Here is a 25,886-nt window from a genome sequence, read left to right on the forward strand (position 1 = left end):
GAAGCCTCAAGCACGGGAGAGAAAAGGCAGCATCGAGCACGGAAGAGAGAAGGACGCATCCAGCACAGGAGAGAGAAGGAAACCAGGAGACCCACCAAGCAAGGTCGTCCCACCGTCCTCCACCTGCTTTGTCCTGGCCACGCTGGCAGCCGAGTGGGTGGTGCCCACCCACACTGAGGATGGGTCCTCCTTTCCCAGTCCACCGACCCAAATGTCAGTCTCCTCTGCCCACACCCTCACAGACACACTCAGAAGCAATAGTTTACCAGCCATCTCGGCGTCCCTCAATCCAGCCAAGTCGACACCTAATATTAACCATTATACTGGCCCAGCAGGGTTCTTGCTGAAGGCAGGCCAAGGTGATCAGATATCCCAGGTTAGGGGTTCTTGACAAAGTGACTTCGCAGGATTCTTTGCTAAAACTGGGCTGGGCAGGCCAAGGTCAAGGCCTGGCAGAGGAGAGGGCGTGGAAGAGCTGGACCAAAGTCTGGGTGAGGAGGGAATCTCTTTTGTCAACAGCAGTAACAATAATCACCTGGCCTAGCTGGATGTCTACGGTCCTGCCGGGGCCTGGCTCTGCCTCCACTCAGAAGCTGCACCTGTTGTCCTCGTGAGACGCCACATGTGTCCCTGCCCAGCACCCTGGTGTGGAGGAAGAAGCCATTCGGGAGATGGGGAGGTTGCCCAGGTCAGCAGCTCAGGAGCTGCATATTTGAAGACTGGACTGCAACCTTTTTTTTTTTTTTTCTTTTGCCCAAATTCATATCTACGGTGCCTGGGGAGTCACATTCTACAAACCACAAAATCTCATTAAATGGGTTTTTCATTAACCCAGTGTGATGTGGCTTACTGTCTGACCTGACTGTGGTACGGTGTCACTAGGCGGTCAGCAGACCCCTTAACTCAAGCATTCCATTCTACTGACCCTAACAATAGCTAACTCCCACCATAAATTGTCAAAACCCACCTGTGGCTTGGAACCCCCACTTCAAGACATCCCACCTTTTCAGCCTGAACCAATATATACTTTCCATGTACTGATGTATTGTTTTACCTGAAGTTCCTGTCCCCCCAGAATTCATAAAACCGAACTGCACCCCAGACTCCCTGGGCGCACTTTCTCAGGACCTCCAGAGACTGCGCTGGGCTGCGGTCACTCACACTGGCTCGGAATAAACCTCTTTAAATACTTCAGCGGAATTTGGTTTTTCTGTCATCAATATCCAAGACGTCTTCCCGTGCGGCCAGAACCCCTCCTTGTAAACGCGAGCCTGGGTTTTATAACCTGTGAAGTGGGAGAAAGGTCTGCAGCCTGTGCCCTCCATCCTTTCCACGGCAGCTTTGACGCTGTCTCCAGGGCAGCCGTCTGTGGCCTCTACAGAGTGAGCGAGGCAAACACTGGCGGTTTCTCGTCATGTTTCCTCTCCTCGCGCGGCGTGTTAAACGCGAGTGCCCCCACGCCGGTCCCACGAGAAGCTGCACACAGCACGGGTGGCTCTGAGCTCCATCTCAAAAGCTGCTCAGGTGCCCAGGGGAGAGCAGGGGAGCACAGACCTGCTTTGCAGGGGCTGCTGGGGAGGGCAGGCATCCCACTCAGAGCCTGGCCGCTTCAGAAACGCCACCTCCCCAGAGGACGGAAGGAGCCCCCGTGGAGCCCCAGGGTTGCCTCTGAGCCTCACCACCCGGGATCCCAAGGATCCCTCTCTGAGCCTCAGTTTCTGTCTCAGTACAGGGGACACAGCTTCATCCCCTGCCATGGTCTGGAGGTTAAGGAGGCCGAGTCTGTTCAGTAGGACCTGGCCAGCTCCTTCAGTCCTGTGACCTTGAATGAACGACTCTGGCTCTCAGAGCCTCAGGTCCCCATTGCTCAGATGAGAGTCTCCATGCCAGCCCTGCTGTCAGGGTCTCAGGATGTGGCACAGAGCCCCGAATCCCCTTCCTCTCCCTGGCTGCCCCACCCCTGCATCACAGGACAGCTGTGGCCCTTCGCAGAGATGCCACATGCTCTCACGCAGGAGGCTCCCAAGGCAGGTGTGAAGGTGTGCACCCCGCAGAGGGATGGTCACAGGGGCACAGGCGGACCACCATCTCTGGAGCTCAAGTGGTGGCAACAGGATCCCCAGGGCAGAAGCCAGAGCCCCACTCCAGAAGGTGTAAAAAGGACACGGGTCCAGGCTGGACAGAACCCTGCAATTCTGGGAAGCACGAGATTCCATCTAGGAGTCAGTACCCAGCCAGGCTGCAGGCATCTCCCTCCGGGGTCCTGACAGGCAGGTGTCCAGGAGGGAGGTGAGACCCTCGCTGCCCTGAGATTGCACCTCCACCCACCACCAGGGACACTCCAGCTCAGGGACTGGAGAGATGAATCGCCCTCCTCTTCAGGGACACGTGTGAACTCGGCACATTCCTTGCCTGACAGTTGCCAGGCTGACCTGGAGCAGGGACCCTCCACATACTGGGCCCATGGTGAAGTAGATGAGGGTTTGCATCTCAGAGCTCCCACACTTGGCATTCCCAGAGCTTTGTGCTTGGCAGAGTTTCAGATGACAAAATGTTAATTGCAAGGCACAGCGGCAGCCCAGGCCTGCCTGAGAGCCCCGTCCCGGAGAAGCAATTAGTGGATGAATGAATGCAGGCTCAGGTAAGCCTGCACTCACAGGATTGATGATTGCTTAGGAAGCGTTTTGCCATTATCCAGGTGGTCGGGTGCAGGAGCAAGAACTCAGATGTATGGATTTCCTCACTGTGGCTCGCAGTTCCTCAGCCCAACATTTAACAAGAACACAGGCCCAGTCAACGCTTTCCCCTCTTGACTGGGGGAGTCAGGACAGAGCCACAGCTGCACTGAGCGTCTGTCACGCTTCACCCATCAACGTCTGGGGCACAGGAGATTCTGAGGGGGACTCTGGCTCTGCTGCTGTATCCCACAGTCACAGGGCTGAGAACTCACGGGGACAAAGGGGGAGAGCTCCGGAAGGAAAGGGCAAGCCCACAGAGACACAGCCTGGCTGGGGATGCAGGTCCTCGCACAGCCAGCACTCTTCCCAGACCCCTGTGGCCTTGACTCCTTTACTCCTCTAGGTCCATGGAGACCGGGTGGGACAATTGTCAAGTGTGACGGTCACGAGGTTCTGAGACGTCAGCCACCGCGGAAGCTGCCGCTTGGAGCCCCTGAGCAACTTCCACAGAGGGTGGAAGAGCAGTGATTAAAGTGAGTGAAGTTCAACGAAAACACCCAGTCGCCATGTCCACGTCTCAGCTGCCCATCGCCAGAAATCTCTCCTGCCCCAAGCTCGGGTCTTGACCTGAAGAGATCCCAGGCGGGTGTCGCTGGAGTGATGTTCGGGGGCTGGAGGAAGGGAGGAGCTGAGTGTGTCTCCATGAGATCTCTGGGCGGCCACACGACCCAAGGGATGGTCTGATCCTTCTAGGGAGAGGAACCCAAGGCCGCCTTCCCAACCTTTCAGTAGAGTCTGCTGCTGTCGGAGCAGATGCCTGCTGCCATGGCCTTGCTGAGCTGCCCAGGGCCGCTGTGTCCTCCTGACCTCCTCCTCCTCCACAGGGTCTTTGGTCATCCCTTGAGTCCACTGCCCTGCACACAGGGGCCTGGTCCACTGGCAATGAGCCTGGGTGTTCGAGGGGTAAATCACTGCAGAGAAAAGGCAGGGGATGCCGTAGTCAACCTGAATCCAAGCCCGGCTACTGCCGTGGAGCTCAGACGACCCAGCGGCTTTGTCTGCTTTTGTTTCCCTTCAAATGGATAAATTGAAGTTTGCACCCCAATGTGGTGGTGTTAGGAGGTGGAGCCTTTGGGAGATGAGGTCAGTGGGGTGGGGCCCTCAGGAATGGGATTAGTGCCCTTATGAAAGAGGCCCCAGAGAGTTCCGCTCTCTCCCTCCACTGCATGAGGACACCAGGAGAAGGCACCTTCTGTGAACCGGGAGCTGACCCTCACCAGACACTGAATCAGCCAGCGAATCCATCTCGGGCAGGAGTGAACACCTGTTGTGGATAAGTTCCCAGACATGGAAGTTTGTTATAGCAGAGGCTGGATGAACCAAGACGTCGACCAACCCAGAGATGCGAGGGTGGAAACTGAAGACAAGCTGTTGGAAGCCACTGAGACTTTTGGAATTATCTGCCTTGCAGCGTCAGCACCAACACCAGGCAGACACGGCCGACCTCAGGTCAGTCGTTCAGGACAGCAGCTCCCAAAGCAAAGGCCAGCTCTCCAGGTGGTCACTTCACCCTGACCGGCACGACAGTGACCGCAGTCAGAGCTGGCAGAATAAATGGGAGAAGGACTCGGGGGTGTGGCACCCTGTCCAGGCATCACTGCCCTCCCTGCAGTGACCCTGCCTTTCCCAGGCTGTCCGCAGAGGAGTCCCCACGCAGAACTTGCTGTGTGTCCTGCCTCACTTATCCACCTTCCTCTCATTCTCCATCCTCTGCATTCCAGGCTCCTCTGCCACCCGGCTACAAGGGCAGCTGTCAGCATAGAAGCTGGCAGCCCCGCTGTGGAGTCCAGTGACCTCAGGGCACCCTCCTGCCGTGGTGCTGGGTCCCGCTGGCCTCCTTGGCAGCTGCACCTTCTGCTTCTCTCCACACAGCCAGGGCAAAGCAGGGATACCCAAGCTCCACGCTCTCTGGCTCCCTGCAACAAAGGTTTACTTTGTGCTCACGCTGCTGTCCACGGCTGCTCACTCAAGGCCAGACGGAGGAGCAGCCCCTCGCGTTGAGTCCTACCCCAGAGGACACTGGGGTCTTCACCATCTTGCTTGGACGGGCAGGTGCTGGGCCCGAAAGGGGAACCTGCAGCTTCTTAGGGCGGCCAGAGCAAAACTCGTCTTCTGGCCCCAACCAACCACAGCAGGCCCAGGAAGCCTAAGAGGACCCTGGAATCGGAGAACAGCCACATCTGCCACCCACCCACCTCGGTGTTAACGTCGCTGCCTCCTGGGTCTCCTCATGGGAGTCTCTCTGGCTGGGGTCTGCCCAGCATACGCCTGCGGGAACTCATCCAAGGCTGCAGCCTCATTCTCTTCTCCTGGGCTCTCTGCAGAAAGAAGCCGTGTGGCAGATTCTTAGCACTTCCTGTTTTCCTGGAGCCTCAACATCCCCAGGAACAGGCCATGAGTGCCCCACCAGGCCCCAGGTGCACGGATGTCCCAAGGCCGGCACCCTACACAGGTGTCCCTCCTTCCCCCACTCTGACCGGGACCTAGTGATGCTGGAACACAGTAGTGCATCCCTCACAGCCTGGGTCCCTGATAAGGGCATGTGCCCCTGGTCCTCACTCTCTCCTGAGGCTTCCCGTGGGCCCTGTGGGTGGCTCCCTGTGCTCCCTCTCCAGGGCCTGTGAGTAACGTGAACACTTGAATCCCCACACCTCCCCCAGGGCGCCATCCTCACCTCCTTGGAGGGAATTTTATGGACCACACAGGGGCCTGGCTCCCACCTGCAGTGCACAAGCCACAGCCCCAGCTGCCTTCCCTGAGCCCGGCTCCTCCACACCCTCAGTCCTCAAGCCAGCCCCCGCTTCTGCCTCTGGAATAAACCTTCAGGTCCCCTGTCCCCCTCTTCTCTCCACACCACTAAAGCCCAGGTGTGGGCTCCCTGGCATTTCTCGCCTTGACCATTCTGGCCACCTGCTGCCAGGCGCGGCTTTAACCCTGCTGTGCTCCCTTGACACGGGAGTCTCACCACGTGTCAGCTCAACAGAGTCCTACCCATACCCAAGGTAGGATTTATCCCTGTTTGGCTTTACAATTATAATTGTAAATTATAATCTCAATTATAATTTTAATTATAAATTATAATCTCAATTATAATTTATAATTATATTTAATTATAATTTATAATCATATGGAGTTCTAATTTAATTATTTGCTTTATACTTTTAATAATCTGTTTATTATTCAGCGCCCACACAATACTAGCTCAACAAAAGAGACATAAATCTTGTTCCTGATGCTGCGTGTCTACGCGTCCTTCGCATTTTTTATCTTCTGCTCTTTTCTCTACTGATCTCGAAGGTGTCCAGCTTTGTCTCTGAAATTTTGGTGTAACTCTCTACATTTCCTGCAAGCCCCTTGTCCGTGGTCTCTGGAAGCTACCCCGTGTTCCTCTTCAAGGGGCTGTTACTGTGATGTTTAATCTAAGCCCGTGTCTAATACATCAGATCTCTTTGCTGGCTCTATTTTTGTTTCCAGCTTCTTATTTACTGCCATTTTCAATCAAGGTCTCTAAAGAGAAGAAGAGATTCAAATGTTCCAGCACTTCTTTGGTTTTCTGTCTGGAATGTCGCCCGTGCACCAGGCTTTTGGGGTGGACGTGCATGAGCATCTCCAGGTCTCTCTTCATTTGTTCAGTGATAATCATGGCCCCAGGGCCAGCAGCCATCAGAACCACAGGAAAGGAAACCAGGGGATGAGGCTGCAGTGGGAGGCAGAGCCAGGCAGATTCCCTGACCCCAGGAGTCCTCACGGAAGCCAACAACATCCACAAGCACAGCTGATGGTGACAGAGATGAATCGGGAGCTGTACAGGCTCCAACGGTGCCCAGGGAAGGAACATCCAGCACAAATTTGAGGAGAGTAGTGGGGGCATTTTTCTTAGCTGAATGTTGGCGCAGAAGCTGGAGATACCTGGCAGAGGAGTTGAGGGTGTGGAGGGAAGGGTGGCCTCTGTAGAGGGAGCAGCGTCCACAAAGTTGGGGCGGGAGAGAAAGCAGGGAAAGTGCATGTGGGCAGTGCGGCGGGGGCGTGCGGTTGGGAGATGGCATCCCAGCCGGGAGGTCTGAAATCACAGCAGGGACAGTAGAGGGAAGGCTGTTGGAGCAGGAGAGACCTGGCATATCTGGTGGAGAAGGCGAGAATTGACCAGGCCACAAGGGAAGTCATGGAAGGGTCCCCACAGGGGACCATGGGTGCATCTGCATTTAGTGGGAGGACTCGAGTCTTAAAGGATGAAAGGACAGTGAGCCCCGAATCAGGGAGGAAAGAAGAATGGAAAGTGAGGAGCTGGAAGCCAAAATGGAACCAGCCAAGAAGACTGGATTTATTAGGCAATGGCTTAGATTAAAAATGACAGTAACAGCTCCCACAGAGGAGTACTGTGTAGCTTGCAGAGGCCTCGGACAACAGGCTTGCGGAAAACATGCCCCCACCAAAGGCAAGGATTCAAGAGACAGAAATTGCAGAGATAAAGTTGGATCCCTTAGAGACCAGTGGAAAAAAGAACAGAAGCCAAAAAAATGCCAAGGACGCTTAGACATTCAGCATCAGGAACAATATTCATGTCTTCTGCTGTTGACCTACTGTTGCATAGGTCTTGAACCATAAACAAATGGTTAAAATTGCAAAGGAAGCCAAGGATAAATCCCACATGGGGTGAATCTCTGACACTTGGTGAGATGTTCATGCGGAGGGGAATAGGGCACGGGGCACTCAGAAGGACATGCAGGGGTGACCAACTTGAGTGACTTGAGGTGGGCACCAACTTAACCTGCCCGGCTTGGAATCCCAGAGAGCACCAGGATGAAGAAGAGTGGGAGAAGCAGGCATGGCTCAGCTACCGGGCAAGTGTCCTGCCCACCTAGAGGAGGGCGTGAGGACATGGGTGATGCTCTGTGAGAACTTGGGAAGTTCTGGGATGAAGCTGAGCCCTTCCTGTCGACCCCACCCCATTTAGACCACATCTCAAGGACAGAGGCGTGGAATTCCAGTGTCCCATTGTAGGACGGCCCAGAGTTCAGAGCAGCAATTTTCAGTTGAAGACTCATGGTGCCCAGCTGGTGATGAGGATGATGGTGAGCACTAAGGTCTGGGAAGCGTTTGACATCTTTGCTAATGCAGGAAAGCTGGGGCCCCACAGCAAACCCCCAGCCTCTCTCCTCCTCCAGCGTGTGCTTTTGAGAGAGGCCAAGATGCCAGGAATACACCCAACATGAACAACCAGGCAAAGCCCTGCATGGACCTGGGAAGACGCTGCACAAACCCTGGGAATGTCGCGATCCAGGGGCCTCCGGGGAAAGGAGGAACAGCCGGAACAGCAGCGCTGGCCCAGAGGAGGAGACGGCCAGGACTGGAAGCATTAAAAGCCCACCTCCCACAGAGGAGGGTCTAAGGCACTTCGGGTGCTCATCTTGGAGAACAGTAGATTTCAGGACACACAAGAATTCTTCTTTTCAAATATCCTAAGGGCAATCCTGAAGAAAGAATCAAATTGATTCTGTGCAGCTACAAAGGTCGGAGCTGAGAGCAGAAATTACAGGGAAGCTGATTCTGCTCTACAAAAGGAAGAATTTCACAGCCAAGCCGCTCGGCAGCAGGACAGGCTACCAGGAAGGAGGAGTGATCCAACCCTGGAAATGTTAACCAGGCCGAGCGGCCACCTGTCAGCAACACCGGGGCTGGAGTCTGCACAAGGAGGAGCCCATATTCCCTCCAGCTCAGGCTCCTGCACCGGCACCAGCTGGAGGATCCTAGTCACAACTCTGGTTGGTAGCCCAGGGGGAGGGGCCCATATTCCCTCCAGCTCAGGCTCCGGCACTGGCATCAGCCAGAGGATCCTGGTCACAACTCTGGTTGGTAGCCCAGGGGCACTGGTTCCATCTGTTCCATGCAGCCCCAGAGTCAGGTGAAACCATGTTGATGTCATTGCCACCAGCATCAGGTCACCCTTCTCTACTTTATGAGGAAGGCTCCAGTGTGTGTGGCCCCATGACTTTCCAAACCATCCCTTGCCTGGCATTGCAAGGCGACCTCTCAAGATGTTTGTGATGCTGAGATATTACCTCTGTCTGCAGCATGACATTGATGCACCCAAAGCGGGAGCACACTCAGGGCTGCCAATTGTTAACAGCAGGGCCTGGAGAGCACGAGGCTCCAAATGCCAGCCTGGTCCTCTTCCTGCCATGTGTAAAGTGATCCAGGTGTCCACAGAGGGGGAGATCAAGGGGCCCCACAGGCCCCCCTCCCCCTGTGGAGCCAGTGCCCCCTTCACGTGAACAATGCGGGAGGGAGGGTATGGCACACACAGGGCCCATGGCCACCTCCCTGTCCCACACATTCCCAGCCTTCTGGAGTCAGGGGAGCCTTTTAACTGATCCCACTGATGGCCATGAGGAGCAGTGACCCGTGTCACTTCCTGGCTGGAGTATACAAGGCAACAGTGGATTTCTGTGTCCTGCTGTGGAGAGCTGGGGTGAATGCCAAGGTCTCAGGATGGAAGGTGGTGGAAATGGAGGGAAACTGAGTCACCACTGGTGGGGGCAGTGCCCAAACCCCTGTGACTAGGTGTGGAGGGGAAATCCCTTGGGTAGGTCAAGCTGTTGGGCTGTTCTTTAGGACGATGTGGGGAGAGGAGGGTAATAAGATGTGAATGTGTCCCCCAACTTCCACATGTTGGAAACTTAATTCCAAAGGCAATGGCATTGAGAGGTGAGAGCTTTAAGAGGTGGTTCGGCCATGAGAGCTCTGGCTTCACAAATGGATGAATGCTGTTATCTCAGGAGTGGGTTAGTTATGGCAGGAGTGGGTTAGTTATGGCAGGAGTGCGTTAGTTATGGCAGGAGTGGGTTAGCTATGGCAGGAGTGTGTTAGCTATGGCAAGAGTGTGTTAGTTACGGCAGGAGTGGGTTACTTATGGCAAGAGTGGATTAGTTATGGCAGGAGTGGGTTAGTTATGGCAAGAGTGTGTTAGTTATGGCAGGAGTGTGTTAGTGATGGCAGGAGTGGGTTAGTCATGGCAGGAGTGGGTTAGTCATGGCAGGAGTGGATTAGTCATGGCAGGAGTGGGTTAGTTATGGCAAGAGTGGGTTAGTCATGGCAGGAGTGGGTTAGTAATGGCAGGAGTGGGTTAGCTATGGCAGGAGTGGGTTAGTTATGGCAGGAGTGGGTTAGTTATGGCAAGAGTGTATTAGTTATGGCAGGAGTGGGTTAGTTATGGCAGGAGTGGGTTAGCTATGGCAGCTGTGGGTTAGTTACGGCAGGAGTGGGTTAGTTACGGCAAGAGTGGGTTAGTTACGGCAGGAGTGGGTTAGTTACGGCAAGAGTGTGTTAGTTATGGCAGGAGTGGGTTAATTATGGCAGGAGTGAGTTCCTGTCAAAAGGATGAATTTGTCCCCCTCCCTGTGTCTCTCTTGCTCATTTTCCCGCCTGTCACCATGATATGGTGCAGCACTAAGGCCCTCACCAGATGCAATCCCTCAACCTTAGACTTCCCAGCCTCCAGAATGATAAGAAATAAATCTCTGTTCATAAATGACTCAGTCTCAGACACTCTGTTGTAGCAGCACAAAATGGACTAAGACCAGAGGCAATGCCTGCAACCACTCACAGTCTCTTGTGTGTATCCACTCTACATGGGTAAAACAAATAACTGGAAACATTTCTTTCTGTCCACCTTCCGTTATTCCAGACTTTTCTGTGCTGTGCAAACAGACCAGGCAATCCTGACTGCTGAAGGATTTCTTAGAAAGATTGTTGTCAGCACTTCTCTCTGAAGAAATGCTCTCAGCCCAGGGATGTGATATCAGGTAAGAGTCATACAGAAAATAAAGAAGAAGAAGAAGAAAAAAGACTAGGAAGAAACCTGGGGTGGATACCGGGTTAAGGAAGGAGACCACCACTTCTCCTGCTATCCTCTTGCCCTCTCTTGTCTAGTTTATGACAGGAAGAAAGGGAGAAAGCAAAAAGTTAGAAAGAAACAGAAGTAAGATAAATAGCCAGATGGCCTGACACCACCACCCAGCCCTCGTAGTTAAAAAATAGTAAGAATAATAATATCAACCCCTGACCTAAACTACTTATACTATCTGTAAATTCCAGACATTGTATAAGGAAGCATTGCAAAACTTTTTGTTCTGTTAGCTGATGCATGTAGCCCCCAGGCACGCTCCCCACGCTTGCTCAATCTATCATGACCCTTTCACATGGACCCCTTAGAGTTGTAAGCCCTTAAAAGGGCCAAGAATTTCTTTTTTGGGAGCTCGGTTTTTAAGATGCAAGTCTGCTGACGCTCCTGGCCAAATAAAGCCTCTTCCTTCTTTAACCCAGTATCTGAGTTTTGTCTGCGGCTCATCCTGCTACAGGGTGACTGTTGGCTGCTATTTTCCACAGGAGACCAAGGATGCCCCCTCTGTGTGTCCACATCTCATCAGCACCATCTTTCCCACCCCTACTGCCAAAAGGCCTGAATGTACTGACTCAGTTCCAAGGAATGGAGTGAGGAGAAGCGAACATGGTAACTTCACAGTGGAGAGCCCTGGGAGACACACCTTCACCAAGCAGGAAGGTGAGCGGCACCTGGGATGCCAAGTGGCCATCAAGCACCCTGGATGACAGAGTGACAATGCCCCTTTGGAGCTTTACCTCTGGGGTCTTCCTCCCCAAACCCACACCCCCAGTGTAATTGTAAACTTTGTAGCTTTACCCCCTGGAGTCATGCTTCCCAAATGCGCTCCCAATCAGTATAATTGTAAGGAAAACCCCAGACAAACCCCAATGAAGGGGCATTGTACAGGATGCCTGACCAGTCCTCCTCAAGCTGCCAGGAGGAGGCTGCGAGGGGGACAGTGTGGTGGTGCCTGGGCCTGGGGTCTGGGATAGAAAAAGGACATTTGCGGAGGAAAGGGTGAAATCCAAATAACAGCTGGAGTGACTGTGTGGCGGGCATATACCAGGGTGGGTTTCTCCTGTGCCACACCATGGGAGGTGCCCACATCAGGGGGAACCGAGAAGGTGAGAGGGATGAGGTCTCAGGTGCCACACCATGGGAGGTGCCCACATCAGGGGAACTGAGAGGGTGAGAGGGATGAGGTCTCAGGTGCCACACCATTGGAGGTGCCCACATCAGGGGGAACCGAGAAGGTGAGAGGGATGAGGTCTCAGGTGCCACACCATGGGAGGTACCCACATCAGGGGAACTGAGAGGGTGAGAGGGATGTGGGGACTCTGTGTGCAGCTTTTCCCACTAAATTGTCCCAAATCAAAAGTTTATTTAAAACACGGAATGTAAGGAAAGAAAACAAAGACAGTGAAGACAGTGGGGCTTGGAGCACTGCTGTGAGTGGGGCCAGAGAACCTGAAGCTAGAGGGGGTGTGTGGGGCCACGGGAGGGGCTTTGTCTCACAGGGTGGGTGGTATTCACTTATGATTCATTTACAAGTTTTCCATCGTGATGGCAGTGAGGCCACAGAGAGCAGAGAGAGGAAAACGAACTAAAACATCCTTCACCATCTTCACTCTTGTCTGGGAGAAGAGACGCTTTTATAGGCTGAAAACGCCCAGATCAGAGAACGGCGAAAACGCAGTGGAAGGTTTCATGACGCGCAGGGATGGATGCAGCCCCGGCCTCCGATGGCCAACGGCAGGAGGTTACCAGAATCATCTTGTTCATTAGTAACAGAATGTCACCTGCATTTCTAGCAGTACAATGTATTCATAAACTGTTCCATAGACTTAAACATGTACAGTATTTTCTATACTGACTTTATATTATAAAACCAAAACATATTAAAAACGGTGAACACAAGGTAATGTCTTCTCCCAGGGTCCCTCGGTTGCACCCAGGGTACTGGTGTCCAGACCTGAGGAGGCTGCCTCTCTGCTCCTGTTATGGACTGAGTGTCCCCCAACTTCACATGTGGAAACCCTACCCACCGAGGGCATGGAATAGGGAGCTGGGTCTGTTGTGGACTGAGTGTCCCCCAAATTCACATGTGGAAACCCTACCCACTGAGGGCATGGAATAGGGAGCTGGGCCTTTGGGAGGTGACAGGTCGTGAGGGTGTGTCCCCCATGCATGGGATTCATGCCTGCCTTGGTCGGTTCAGGCGATTATAACAAAATATCCCGGGCTGGGGAACTTCAGTGATAAACATTTATTTCTCACAGTTCTGGAGCCTTGGAAGTCCAAGATCAGGGTGCCAGCGCATCAGGGTTCTTCAGAGAACCAGGGCCAGTGGGGTGTGTATACAGAAGTGTAGGAGATGTATCATACGGAATTAGCTCACACAGTTAAGGACAGTCTAGCCTCCACAAGCTGGAGAATCAGGAAAGCTGTGGGTAGTTCCAGTGCAAGGTCTGAGGACCAGGAGCGCCAACGCTGAGCAGAAGAGAGAGAGGAGGGGTCCCCTGCGTCTACCTTTGTGTTCTACTGGGGCCCTCAGTGCACTGGGGGGCGCCTGCCCACTCTGGGGAGGGTGGGTCTTCAGCCAGTCTATGGATTCAACTGCTAATTGCTTCCAGAAACAGCCTCACAGATACACCCAGAAATAATATTTTACCAGCCGACTTGGCATCCTGTGGCTAAGCCAGGTTGACACACAAAAGTGACCATCACAACCAGCACCTGGGTTCTGGCGAAGGTCCCCTTTCGGTTGCACACAGTTGATTTTTCCTTTGCTTGTTGCATTTGTGAAAATGAGCGACAGTTCTTTCTGGAGTCTCTTTCCTGAGGGCACTAATCCCATTTATACTGGAGGTTAGGATTTCAACACAGAAATTTGGGGGTGACACGGCTCAGGGCTGCAGGCCAGGCCCTGGAAGCAGGGAGGAGGCTTGGTGCGAGCGTTTAGGAGTGCTGTTATCTCACGCGCTCGGCAGACTTTTGGAGGATGAGAGGCTGTCCCACCGTGGGGGGGGGGAAGGCACTTCGTGGGTGGTCCTTTTCAGTGCGCGGCTCTCCGTGTGGCGCCACTCTGCAAACCCTCCAGAAAGCACCTGCCCAGCGGGAGGCTCCGCAGAACGTGCTTCTGCTGTGAGGAGGCCAGAAACTCCCAACACCGCGGGAGGGACGTCGTAGGATTGAACCTTTCTAGATGAGGCTGGTCCCTCAGCAAAGAGATCCCCCTTCAGAACGATAGCTTTCGTTTTCTCATTTGGAAGCCTGAGATCAGAGGACGTGTGACAGAATAATTCCTGTGATGGAAAGCAGTGTCTTCCTGTCTGAGTGTGGGTCTGCTGGCACAGACGGGGCCCCAGGACCGGGGTTTCTGAAAAGTGAAGGCGGCCGGACGATACGGGCAGTGGCCACGGTGTGCGGACACTGTGCTGCGTGTTTTCAAGATGCTGTGAAGTCCGGTGCGAGAGAGGCCTTGAGCCACGGTGCCGGCAATGGGCGTGGACCCAGGCAGCAGGCCTGACCCACAGCTCCATGTCACACCTGGAGGTGCTGTGAAGGAGCCAGAGGAGTCTGCCTGTGGCCCAAGCCTCTGTGGATGGAGTGTGGAATGCACGGGAGGAAGAGGCTCAGCTCCTGTTTGGGCTTGGCGGGTGGAGGTGCCCTGGGACTGCCAGGTGGAGGTCTCAGGGTTGGCGGGGAACATTGCTGGGGAGTGCCAGGCTGTGTGGACGGCAAGCAGGAAGGATGAGAGCAAGGGCTGGAAAGAAAGAAGGCGGAACTGACTCAAGCACCAGGAGGCTGAGAGAACAAAATATTCAGTCTGCAGCAGTGCCCTTGTAAAAGGGACCCTGAGAACTCTCCTGCCCCTTCTGTCCCCTGAGGATGCAGTGAGAAGGTGTCACCTGTGAACCAGAAGTAGGGCCTCACCAGACGTCCACTCTCCTCCTGCCTTACCCTGGACTTCCAGCCTCCTGAACTGTGAGGTGAATGTCTCATTTACAAGTCCCTCAGTCAGTGGAGATGTAGCAGCAGGGCTGGCTGAGACACACCCTTGTGTGCAAAAGAGCCGGAAGTTCTCTCCTGCTGACTATGTAGCCGGAAATAATAATGAAAGGAGCTCACTTTGCCCTCACTGAGCCCTCGAGATTGGCCCCTGTGCACCTGTCCTCAGGTCCATGATTGTGTCTGTGAAAATCGCAAAAGAGGTTCCTTTAAGGACAGCCCCTGACTATGTATGAAAGGTTCTTCCACATTGGAGCACCCCATGGGCTTGCAGAGATCCGCGGGACACCGAGTATTGACAGGTTTGCAAAGCAGCAGCTCCCCTGTCTATTTAAAGATGACAGAGCAGGGGAAATGGCCCACATGGCGAGGCACTTCGCTGTCCTGATGCTGCCGAGCCTGCAGGTGAGCAAGATGCAGGCAGGCCCAGGAGAAGCCCCATGCAGAGAGAGAAGGGCCACGTCCCCAGTCCCGGCTGCCTGCCTGTCCACCACCTCGTCCTATGGGCACGGAGCCCTTACTCAGTACTGCGGGCTGTGTGACAGGCTCCGTCCAGTAGCCGGGCCGTCGTGTGGCCAGAGACATGAAGCTCTGGTGTCTGACATTCCTGAGGCGACTTCTCTCCTGCCAGGCCCAGGGACTTAGATGCTGATCGTGACCATGGATGGGCCTCAGGGCTGGTCTCAGTCTGTGGCCTCAGTGGTGGCATCATCTGTCCCCTCTTCGGGTCTTGGGAGCGGAGGCCCGGCTGCTACCCACGCCACCAGACAGGCAGGTCCCTACGCACATGCCCACGACATCCCTATGACACCCCTGTGTCACCCCAGGGACAACGGTGCCAACCCCATGTTAAAGGCTGGCCCTTGGGATCCAGACACAGAGGGCACCAGAACCCCAGGAGGCCCCTGTTCTCTCCAGAGCCCTCCCTCAGGCACATCCTGAGTACACCGCAAGGCCAGAGGGTGCTGACTGTGTCCGGCCCCCAGACACCCCCACTCAGGCACATCCTGAGTGCACCGCAAGGCCAGAGGGTGCTGACTGTGTCCGGCCCCCAGACACCCCCACTCAGGCACATCCTGAGTGCACCGCAAGGCCAGAGGGTGCTGACTGTGTCCGGCCCCCAGACACCCCCACTCAGGCACATCCTGAGTGCACCGCAAGGCCAGAGGGTGCTGACTGTGTCCGGCCCCCAGACACCCCCACTCAGGCACATCCTGAGTGCACGGCAAGGCCAGAGGGTGCTGACTGTGTCCGGCCCCCAGACACCCCCAGCCACAGTGACATCAGGCGCACCCCCAAATCTTCCCTGAGAGGCGGAGAAATGCCGGGACTTCCAAACTGTCAACAGCAAGCCAGGGCTGGGCCTGAAACATGGGCAAGTGGAGGGAAACACCTTCTCTGAAGATGTAATAAATAAAAATAAAGTGCAGGTAAAATGCACGGATACAGTGGGGGGTCGAAGCCTGTAGAAGTGAGTGCTCACAAAGGACTGAATTATGCTGGTCCCCAGGAGGAGGAGCCCCTGAGGGACTGGGCAGGACCAGCCAGAGGGAGGGAGGGACGGAGGGAGGGAGGGAGGGGCTGGGTGACACTGCAGGTGGGGAAACTTTACAAAAAAAAAAACAAAGAAGAAGAAGAAGAGGGAAAGAAGACAGGACAGGGCGACAGAGGTGGGAGGAGGATAAAGGAGGAGACAGGAGGAAAGAGCGGGAGGGAGAGGCTCCCTCTGAAATCCCCATGCAGAGCTAGGGAGGGGACAGGGGACTCTGGTGACAAGGAAGCCCCCAGCAGCCTCAACGTCAATGGCTGAATTTCCCAGTGGCCGACTCGGATCAGAGCAGAACAAAGCCTGGAGTGGCTTTGGGAGCCCTGGACGAGGAGGCAGAGCCCCAGGCCAGATGCTGGGGACCTCTAGTGGAAACCAGCTCAGAGCCTAGAACCTACCCACGGACCGACCGCCACCTGAGAGCAAAGGGGCAGTGGCATCCAACTTGACACCAGTTCCCTTGTTGCTGTCCCTGGGATGACAGGAAAGGAGCACCCAAGGCCGGGCTGCAGCACATTCCCTGGAGCCTCGGGCTGCGACAGGCCCTGTCCCTGGGGCTCAGGTCAGGGTGAGCACAGGAGGCCAGAGCAGGCAGAGATGCCCAGGCTAGTTCCAGAGTGAAGTTGCCAGGAGGGCCTGCCTGCCCAGAACTCCCCACGCAGGACGACTCCCACCCGGGACGGCCCACCCAGAATGACTCCCTGCCCTGCACGGCACCATCCAGGAAACCTGCTCTGCAAGACGCTGCTCCCAGCCAGCTGCTGGCTTCTCAGGCCTTGGTGTGGCTGAAACCACCAGCCTCCTGCAGTTAGTGACTACGCCATGGTTTAAAGCCTGACACCTGCACAGAGCCCACTGCAGGGACTCAGGGAATCTCCTTGTCTGCCTACCCCTTTCCAAAAGCAGCTCTCATGCCGTCTCCTCCTCCATTTCCATAAATACAATGGATTCAATGATGCTTTGCATCTTCCGGACCCACTGGAAACATTATAATGATTCATTGGGTAAAATACTCGAAGGGCTGTGTGTCTTTCTCAACAGGGATCTGAGCAGCTTCCTCAACATCAAGCTTTCATTGCAGCAAAACAGTTTCAGGAAGGGTGGAGCTGCCACCCAGCTCAGGGCACAGATGGTGAAGTGGCAGGTGCAGGCACCGGTGCCACTGGACACGAAGGTCACACCCAAGCGACAAGGGCCTCAGTCTCTGGACAGGAGCCACTGGAGGGTGGAAGAGAAGGGACCTCCTCCCCTGGGCCCCCAAGTCCCCCCATCCCTTCTCCAGTGTCAGGGCCCTGCCTGAGCCCTGGGGACATCCCCCTGACTCGGGGACTCAGAGATGGAGCCACTATCCCTGGAGCTCACAGAGTTCTTCTAAGCTCCAAGTCTGCTCCCCGTAGTTTCTGGGGAAAAGTAACCGTGGACATAAGCTCAGGAGACCAGGTGCACGTGTGTCCTGGCTTCCACGTGGGAACATACTTTTAGTGTGTTTGTGTGTGTGCACTTGAGTGCATGCATGTGTTTGAGTCTTTGCAAATACATGCTCATGTGTCCATGTGTATGCAAGTGTGTATGTCTGCCCGTGTATTTGTGCACATGCATGCATGTGGGCAAGTGTGCACCCTGGGGTCATGTGTTGCCCATGCACTGCATGTACATGTGCTCTTACGTGTTCACACATTTTTGAGCGTGTGTGCTCACCATGCATGTGTGTGTTCACATGTGTGCATGTTACGGGCATGTGTGCTCCTGTGTGTGCATCTATGGTCACATGTGCCCATGCATGTGTGTGCTTATGTTCCCTTATGTGTTCACACATTTCTGAGTGTCCATGTGTGTGCATTGTGTGTTCATGTTTGCATACATTCACATATGTATGTATATGTGTGCACCTGTGTGTATCCCCATGTGTGCATGCGTGTTCATGCTTGCATGCAAGTGTGTGCCTGTGTGTGTGGATTCACTGTGTTCTCATGTTTGAGCACATTCAGCTATGCATGTATGTGTGTGTGCCCATGTGTTCATGTGTGTGCATGCACGCAAGTGTGTGCCTGTAGTCATGTGTGCCCATGCATGTGTGTGTATTGCGTGCTCATGCTTTTCGCAGCGTCTGTGTGTGTGTGTGCATTCACTGTGTGCTCCTGTCTGTGTGCTCACCTGTGTATGTACATGTGTGTGTGTGTGTGTGAGGCTGTGTGTGCACACGTGGGTTGTTTTCCTCTCCTGGTTATTTGGGTCTGTCAACACATGGCAGGCACGACCTGAACTACGGAAGGCCCACTGCTCTGCGCCCCAGCTGGGCTCCCTCATGCTGATGCTCGAAGTTTAGAGGCAAGCAGGTTTTTGCAATGAGGCAGCAGGGGGCTGCTGTAGAGCAGTGTCAGTGTCCTTGTAGAAACATGGTAGATTGCAAAGATCTCAAGGAATTCATGACCTCTGAAGCCAGTGGGAAAACGCAGTCCAAACAGAAACAAACGTGGAATACAAAGACCACAAAGACCACACAGGAACAGGGTGGGAACCAGCACTTCCCGATTACTGGTTAATAGGAAAGTATCTTTTGTAAAAGTCCCACGGTGCCCCCACAGCTCCCAAGATTCTAGAGAGCTCAGGTCACCACCTGCCAGTCGTGGGCTCAGGGCTCCTGAACAGGGCTGGGCACTGACTGGATGCAGGGCTGGGCACAGGGAGGGACGTTCCATGCCCTGGGGGTGAAAGCAGTGCTGGCCATGGTCAAGCCTAGGGTTGACTTGGAAGTAAAATGGATCCAAGCAGCTCTGGCAAAAGTCCACCAAGTGGGTGCAGCAGGTGCTCTGTGGCTCCAGCTTCCATCATCCTGGCTTTCCTCTCTCAGGAACGGGCCTCCCATTCTGAGGCTCCCACCTGTCCCTTGCCCCTCCCAGCTGCAACCGGACCTGCAGATGCACATGGCCAGCGTCTGAGTTCCCTGATGGTGTCCGTGGTGACCACCTGCAGAAAACACTTTATCCCTTCATTTCCAGGACACTCCCCAGCCTCCGCCTCCTGATGGAAACACCTTCTCCTCTCCCTTCCAGGACGAACCCCCCCCGCCTGCCAGTCCTTGCTGGAAACACCTTGTTCCCTCCCTTGTTTCCAGGATGCCCCCAACCTCTGCCTCCCTGCTGGAGACTCCTTCTCCTCTCTCTTCCAAGACACCCCCAGCCTCCATCTCCCTGCTGGAAGTGCCCTGTCCTCTGGCTTCCAGGACACTCTCTGGCCTCCGCCTCCCCGCTAGAGCTCTCTGAGGCACCTGGAGCTCTCAGCCTCCTGCTGCTTGAGCCAGTTCCACCTTCTTTCTTTCCAGCCCTTGCTCTCATCCTTCCTGCTTGCCGTCCACACAGCCTGCCACTCCGCAGCAATGTTCCTGTCCACACAGCCTGCCACTCCGCAGCAATGTTCCTGTCCACACAGCCTGGCACTCCCCAGCAACGTTCTCCGCCAACCCTGAGACCTCCACCTGGCAGTCCCAGGGCACCTCTGCCCACCAAGCCCAAACAGGAGCTAAGCCTCTTCCTCCCGTGCATTCCACACTCCATCCACAGAGGCTTGGGCCACAGGCAGGCTCCTCTGGCCCCTTCACAGCACCTCCAGGTGTGACACGGAGCTGTGGGTCAGGCCTGCTGCCTGGGTGCACCCTGGGTCCACGCCCATTGCCGGCACCGTGGCTCAAGGCCTCTCTCGCACTGGACTTCACAGCATCTTGAAAACACGCAACACAGTGTCCGCACACCGTGGCCACTGCCCGTATCGTCCGGCCGCCTTCACTTTTCAGAAACCTTGGTCCTGGGGCCCCGTCTGTGCCAGCAGACCCACACTCAGACAGGAAGACACTGCTTTCCATCACAGGAATTATTCTGTCACACGTCCTCTGATCTCAGGCTTCCAAATGAGAAAACGAAAGCTATCGTTCTGAAGGGGGATCTCTTTGCTGAGGGACCAGCCTCATCTAGAAAGGTTCAATTCAACGACGTCCCTACCGCGGTGTTGGGAGTTTCTGGCCTCCTCACAGCAGAGGCACGTTCTGCGGAGCCTCCCGCTGGGCAGGTGCTTTCTGGAGGGTCTGCAGAGTGGCGCCACACGGAGAGCCACGCACTGAAAAGGACCACCCACGAAGTGCCTTCCCCCCCTCCCCACGGTGGGACAGCCTCTCATCCTCCAAAAGTCTGCGGAGCGCGTGAGATAACAGCACTCCTAAATGCTCGCACCAAGCCTCCTCCCTGCTTCCAGGGCCTGGCCTGCAGCCCTGAGCCGTGTCACCCCCAACCCAAGGCACCGGGGCAGTGCCCACCAAGGATACCACAGGGACCCACATCTAGGCCGCTGTGAGTAGCCTGTGGATACGTGTGTCCCGGGGGATTCTGGATGGGGGAGAAAGTGTGATTGGCCGTGAGGTTTGTCCATAAAGACATGAGGCCTCGGGGTTAAGATGGGGACTGAATCCCCACCTGGGATAATGGGTCAGGGGTGTCCTCCGGGGTCTCCTTCTTCCTGAGGGAAAGGAGACCTGGATCAGTGGTTTTTTACCTGGATATTGGGGATCCTGGGGAGCCCAGGAAAGTAGGCCGTTGGTCTCCACTGTCTCCTCTCACAGCTTACAAGAGCCTCTGGAAACTGAAGCTTTAGCCACGAGCAGGGGACTCGGGCTCCAGCGCTGGGTGTTTTGGGTGGAATTCCATCAGCTCAGTGCTGGGTGTTTTCCGTGGAATTCTGTCCGCTCAGGGCTGGGTGTTTTCCGTGGAGATGTGTCAGCTCAGGGCCGCTGCACCAGGTTTGTTGGACTCTGCAGAGGGGGCGGCTCGGAGCCAGGTACATCTCCCAGATAGAGAAAATTGACGTTAATCATTACTAAATAATTCACGGAGGCTGTGTCGGTCTTTTGTTTGTTTGTTCTGCTTTTGGCTTTTGAAATGGAGCCTGTGAGTAGAGACGACCAGCCCACTGCGTCTACCTGGTGTGTAGCATGGGTGCCGACGGCGTCTGTGTGGCCTGTGACGGGGGTATCAATAGCCCCACAGACACTCACGGAAACCGCATCGGAGAAAGCAGAGCCTCCTCCAAGGCCCACGGCTGCTACTTAGTGGAAAGCGGCCTCGAATACAGGCCCAGTTTAACCCAGAAAAGTAAACATCCCCACTGGTTTGCTTCAGGGTCACACCTTGTGTGATGTGGGTTCGCCGCAGCAGACACCTTCAGCTTGTATGGTAGCAAGTATTCGACTTATGCCACTAAATTAGGAAAACAGGTGGCACGTGTGCTGTCCTCTAGGGCAGGCGATGCCCCTCTGGTCTGGGGCCAGTGCCCTCCCCCGTGCGGGCGGCAGCCGGGTGGTTCTCTCGATGACACGGACAGGGCTCAGCAGGGCCAGCAGAGAGAACTCACAGAGGAACACGTCTTCCTACGAGGCAGTTAATTAACCGGACGCTTGCTTCACGCCAGCCTGGAGGGGCGCTTTTCCGGGAAGCAGGGGCGACTTCATCAGGAAAGATCATTATCGGCGTAAAGGCATCTGTGGAGGACTAGTTAGCGGCCGGGCACTCGGCTCTTCTAGGAACACCACGAGATTGCAGCTTGAAAAATGGCCACCGAGGAACGGGTGGCCCACTTAGGCGGCTGCGGAGCCGGGCACAATATTAATGACATCATTAACTTCACTGTGAATTTCCATACCCGGTGGGTGCTTGTGCACAGTTATTAATACGGCTCCATTCCCGAAGGCCTCTGGGTGTTCTGTGTGCAGAATAACAATCGCTCAGGTGGCCAGGACGCGGTGCGCGTCCAGGTGGACGGCACTGGACAGATGGAGCCGCCACTCCTGGGAAGGGCACCTGGCCTGGAGGAGACCCCTAGGGCAGACCCTGCTCTGGAAGCATGTCCGTTCCTCATGCCCACAGCAAGGCAGCAGACAGGAGCCAGTGCGGACCCGGGGCCTGAGAGGCACCGTCGGTCCATTGGCCTCTGCCCCGTGACTGTGAGCAGGTGGGGCACGTGCCTCAGTTTCCCCTTAGCGTACGAGGAACACAAGATTATCCTGAGGTTCAAGGCTGCAGCCACAGCCTCCTCACCACTCACTCATGCCAGGAGCCACCGCTGGATGATTTAATGCTGGTCACCCTGATAACCCTGTAGGGTAGAGAGAAAATTATTTTTCTTTTACAGTTAGGGAAACGAGGCACAGGAAGATAAAGTCAGTCACCCACAGAGACACAAGCATGGAACAGAGAACAAGATTCAAGCTTCCAGTGCAGAGTCACCGTCCGTGTCCCCAAGTGCCACACTGCAGCATCTCCACGTATCAAGATGGGAACGTTTCCCAGGAAGTAAAATCCCAGCACAGGTGCCCCCACTAACCCAGGAGCCCACAGACAGTGGCCAGGAGCGGGTGCCCACCCAGGGTCTCCAAGCCTCCAAGAAGCCTACCCAGCTTCTCCAAGCCCCAGGCGCCTCATTTGTCAAGCACGGAGGGTGGTCCTGCTGCTGCTACAGGGTTCCTTCGGGAGGCATTGAGGCGAGACTCTGCCCCAGGGAGCCACTCTGTGGGCGCTCAACACTGTGAGCACCCCTTTCACGAGGCGGCTGTAGGCGGGGCCACAGGACAGGAAGGCGGCCAGGCCGTGCGTGGGGCGGGGCCACAGGACAGGAAGGCGACCGGGCCGTGCGTGGGGCGGGGCCACAGGACAGGAAGGCGGCCGGGCCGTGCGTGGGGCGGGGCCACAGGACAGGAAGGCGGCCGGGCCGTGCGTGGGGCGGGGCCACAGGACAGGAAGGCGGCCGGGCCGTGCGTGGGGCGGGGCCACAGGACAGGAAGGCGGCCGGGCCGTGCGTGGGGCGGGGCCACAGGACAGGAAGGCGGCCGGGCCGTGCGTGGGGCGGGGCCACAGGACAGGAAGGCGGCCGGGCTGTGCGTGGGAGTGTTGATGATTCGGCACAGGTGGAGGGTGGATGTCCCCAGGCAGTGGCAGGGACTTGGGAGAAAAATTCATGTCCCAGATCCGGAGAGCCCCAACCAGAGGAGCCCAGCTTCGGGGCAGCACGCGGCTGTGCAGCCTCTGGAGCCGTGTGCCACGGTGGACCCTGGACCCACAGCCAAGCAGAGTGGGAGAGACCCTGGAGGGTCCCTAGGCACCCAGGTGGCTTCTCATCCAATGATCCCTGTGTCTGAGAGCTTGGCCCACATTCACAGATGACGTCTGGCTCCTGGAGGTGCAGGCATTGACGCTGTCTGGGTCCTGTCTGGCCCACCTGGTGCTGCTCTGAGAGCCGAGACCCCCACCACTGTGAGGCCCTTTGCTGCCCTCCAACGGGAGCCCCTCCGAAGGAACAGGCTTCATCGCGAGTGGAGACGGTGCGCTGCAGAAGGCTAATGGATTCTAATGCTTTTCAGAACATGAAGGATTAAAATTCTAATACTGCCTGGAAAAAAACCACATGCCTCCAGTAGAAAATACCATCTCACAATTTCCATCTCAGGCCGAGGACAGTAACGTTAATAGGAAATGATACAAATTGAATTCATTTTCATTCTCATTACAGGGATGGGGTTACAAGTTGCCATCGGACACGGGGTCCTTGGGAGTCAAAGCGGCCCCAGCACGGAACTGTTTTCTCCGAGGACCCTGACGTCCATCTTGCAGGAGATCTGGGGGTGGGGAGCACCCAGGAAGGGACAGAGCGGGTGGCAGGAACAAACCCACAGGGGGTCAAGGGGAGCGCCTGGCCTGGGACCCCGTTACCTGCAGACTCTGCAGATGGAACCGGCTTCCCTGCGGCCCAGCACAGGAGGGCCAGTGCATCTGCACACACGGTCTGGGGTCCGCACCACCGCCCCACGGCCAGGAGTCTGAAGCCTGAGGGTGCACGTGGCAGCTGCCGAGGTGGAAGGCACCGGGGCCTGTGAGTAGGACCCCCCCATGCTGACTGCTTCCTGGGGTCCAGAGCACAGAGGGTGCGGTCTGGGTGCAGCCCAGAGGGTGGGTGGGCGTCCAGCAGCCAGGTCACTTGGTTCCCACACTCGCCCAGCCTTCATGTCCATGTCTCCATGTGGCCACCTCCCAATGCCCAGCAGCTGGGGCCACCTGATAGGGAGTGAGGGACCCATCCAGGCGGGATTGCCCTCCCTGGGATCTTCTTGGAGGGAGGAAGGAGTGTGGCCGCGTGACTGGAAGGGGACTCAGCCTGGGGAGCCGGTGGCTCCACCCCCACCCCCGATCTGTGGCATCGATTTCTGTCACGGGAACGCTGTGCCTGCTGCTGTGGTCCCAGGGGAGTCTCTTTGTCAGCAAATGCAACACAAACAGGATTTGTTAACAAGCTGCTATGATCCCTGGAGATTGCGGCTTCAGTGGGGTTTAGAATGAGGAAGAAAAGCCTGGGTGCTACCTTTGTCCCCGGCAGCTTGTCACACGGAGCACAGGGAGCTGGTGTGCCGCTGATTTCGGAGAGGGGGCACCACCCCCAGAATGGCCGCCGACAGGAACCGCGTGCCTGGTCCGTGCGTCTGCAGTGCACCCGGGTCTCTCTGTCCACACCCGGGTGTCTCTGCTGTTCTCTGTCCACACCCGGGTCTCTCTGTCCACACCCGGGTCCCTCTGTCCACACCTGGGTCTCTCTGTCCACACCCAGGTCTCTCTGCGGTTCTCTGTCCACACCTGGGTCTCTGCAGCGCTCTTTCCTGGATTTTGCTGGGAGTTCTTCACTCCCTCCTATGATACCTGATCCTGTGTACATGCTCAGTGTTCTCGTCCTGTGTGTGGTCAGTTTCCTTGTCCTTGTTTGTGGTCAGTGCCCTCATCCCTCTGTGGTCAGCACCCTCAGCCCACGTGTGCAGACCCTTCCTGGCTGCCCCCCGGACAGGCCCAAGACAGGCAGACGGGACGCGGGTCTGGACGGGGCAGGGACTGCTTTCTCCCTGGCTTCACGTCGTGGGTCTCACTTGGCCTTGAGTATTGCTGTCTGGATGGGTCTCTCCTGAGCACCCTGCCCTTGGGCTCCAGTTTCCCACTTGTCCAAAGTCCTGGCTCCCCATCGTGAGCACTGGTTCTGGGTGCTGGGCACAGTAGTAGGCGCAGTCTGGGTGGGCAGCGCCCGTCGATGTGGGGACTGAGTGCAGGTCTTGTGGAAAGATAGCAAGGGGCACCCCTGCCTGCTGTGTCCTCCCAGCTGGGCCCCTGGGGTTGGGGAAACGGAGACACCATCCCCCCCAGAAGTCTGTCTGGCTCCAGAATATTAGGCCACGTCACACGGGGCATCTTTAGAATGCCAGCTTCTTCAATGCACAGGGTCACAATGCCTGCCTCCCGCTCTCTGCTGGGGAGGGAGTCCACTTCTGTCCAAAACAAAGCATACCATTGAACAGCTGGGAAAAAAGGGAAGAGGAATTATCCAACACCATCGAGCAAAACGAGTTCCGAGTGACCCCTGCTTGTCCGAGCTATGGTCAGAACACTCGCAACCAGCGTCTGAGTGGCGGGAGGTTCGCTGCAGACCTCCACCCCCAGCGTGTAGCTCTCCTGGGATACAGGGAGGGGAACCACACACTTTGAAACCTGCAGACTTTATCTGTGACAAGTGTGACACGGATGACAGGAAAGTGACCGAGCTGCGCTGGGCTCCAGTTCCTCCCCGGGTTACCTGCTGTGCTGCAGGAAGCAGTGCCCATGTTGAGAAAACCACAGGCCAGTGAACTCTGGAAACA

The 25,886-nt window shown here is 55.9% G+C and overlaps 1 long non-coding RNA gene across 1 annotated transcript in view; it reads right to left on the reverse strand.

The window, feature by feature from the left end:
• Positions 1-22,838, reverse strand: part of LOC123567181 (uncharacterized) — a 49,452-nt gene extending 26,614 nt beyond the window's left edge. Inside the window, exons 1-2 of the long non-coding RNA XR_006689992.3 lie at positions 22,613-22,838; positions 20,720-22,315 (exon numbers count right to left, since the gene is read on the reverse strand). This is a non-coding gene — a long non-coding RNA (uncharacterized lncRNA). The remainder of the gene's footprint in view (positions 1-20,719; positions 22,316-22,612) is intronic.
• Between the last annotated feature and the right edge of the window lie 3,048 nt (positions 22,839-25,886).

This window comes from Macaca fascicularis, chromosome 10 (genome assembly GCF_037993035.2).
Source record: "Macaca fascicularis isolate 582-1 chromosome 10, T2T-MFA8v1.1".
Lineage (NCBI taxonomy): Eukaryota > Metazoa > Chordata > Mammalia > Primates > Cercopithecidae > Macaca > Macaca fascicularis.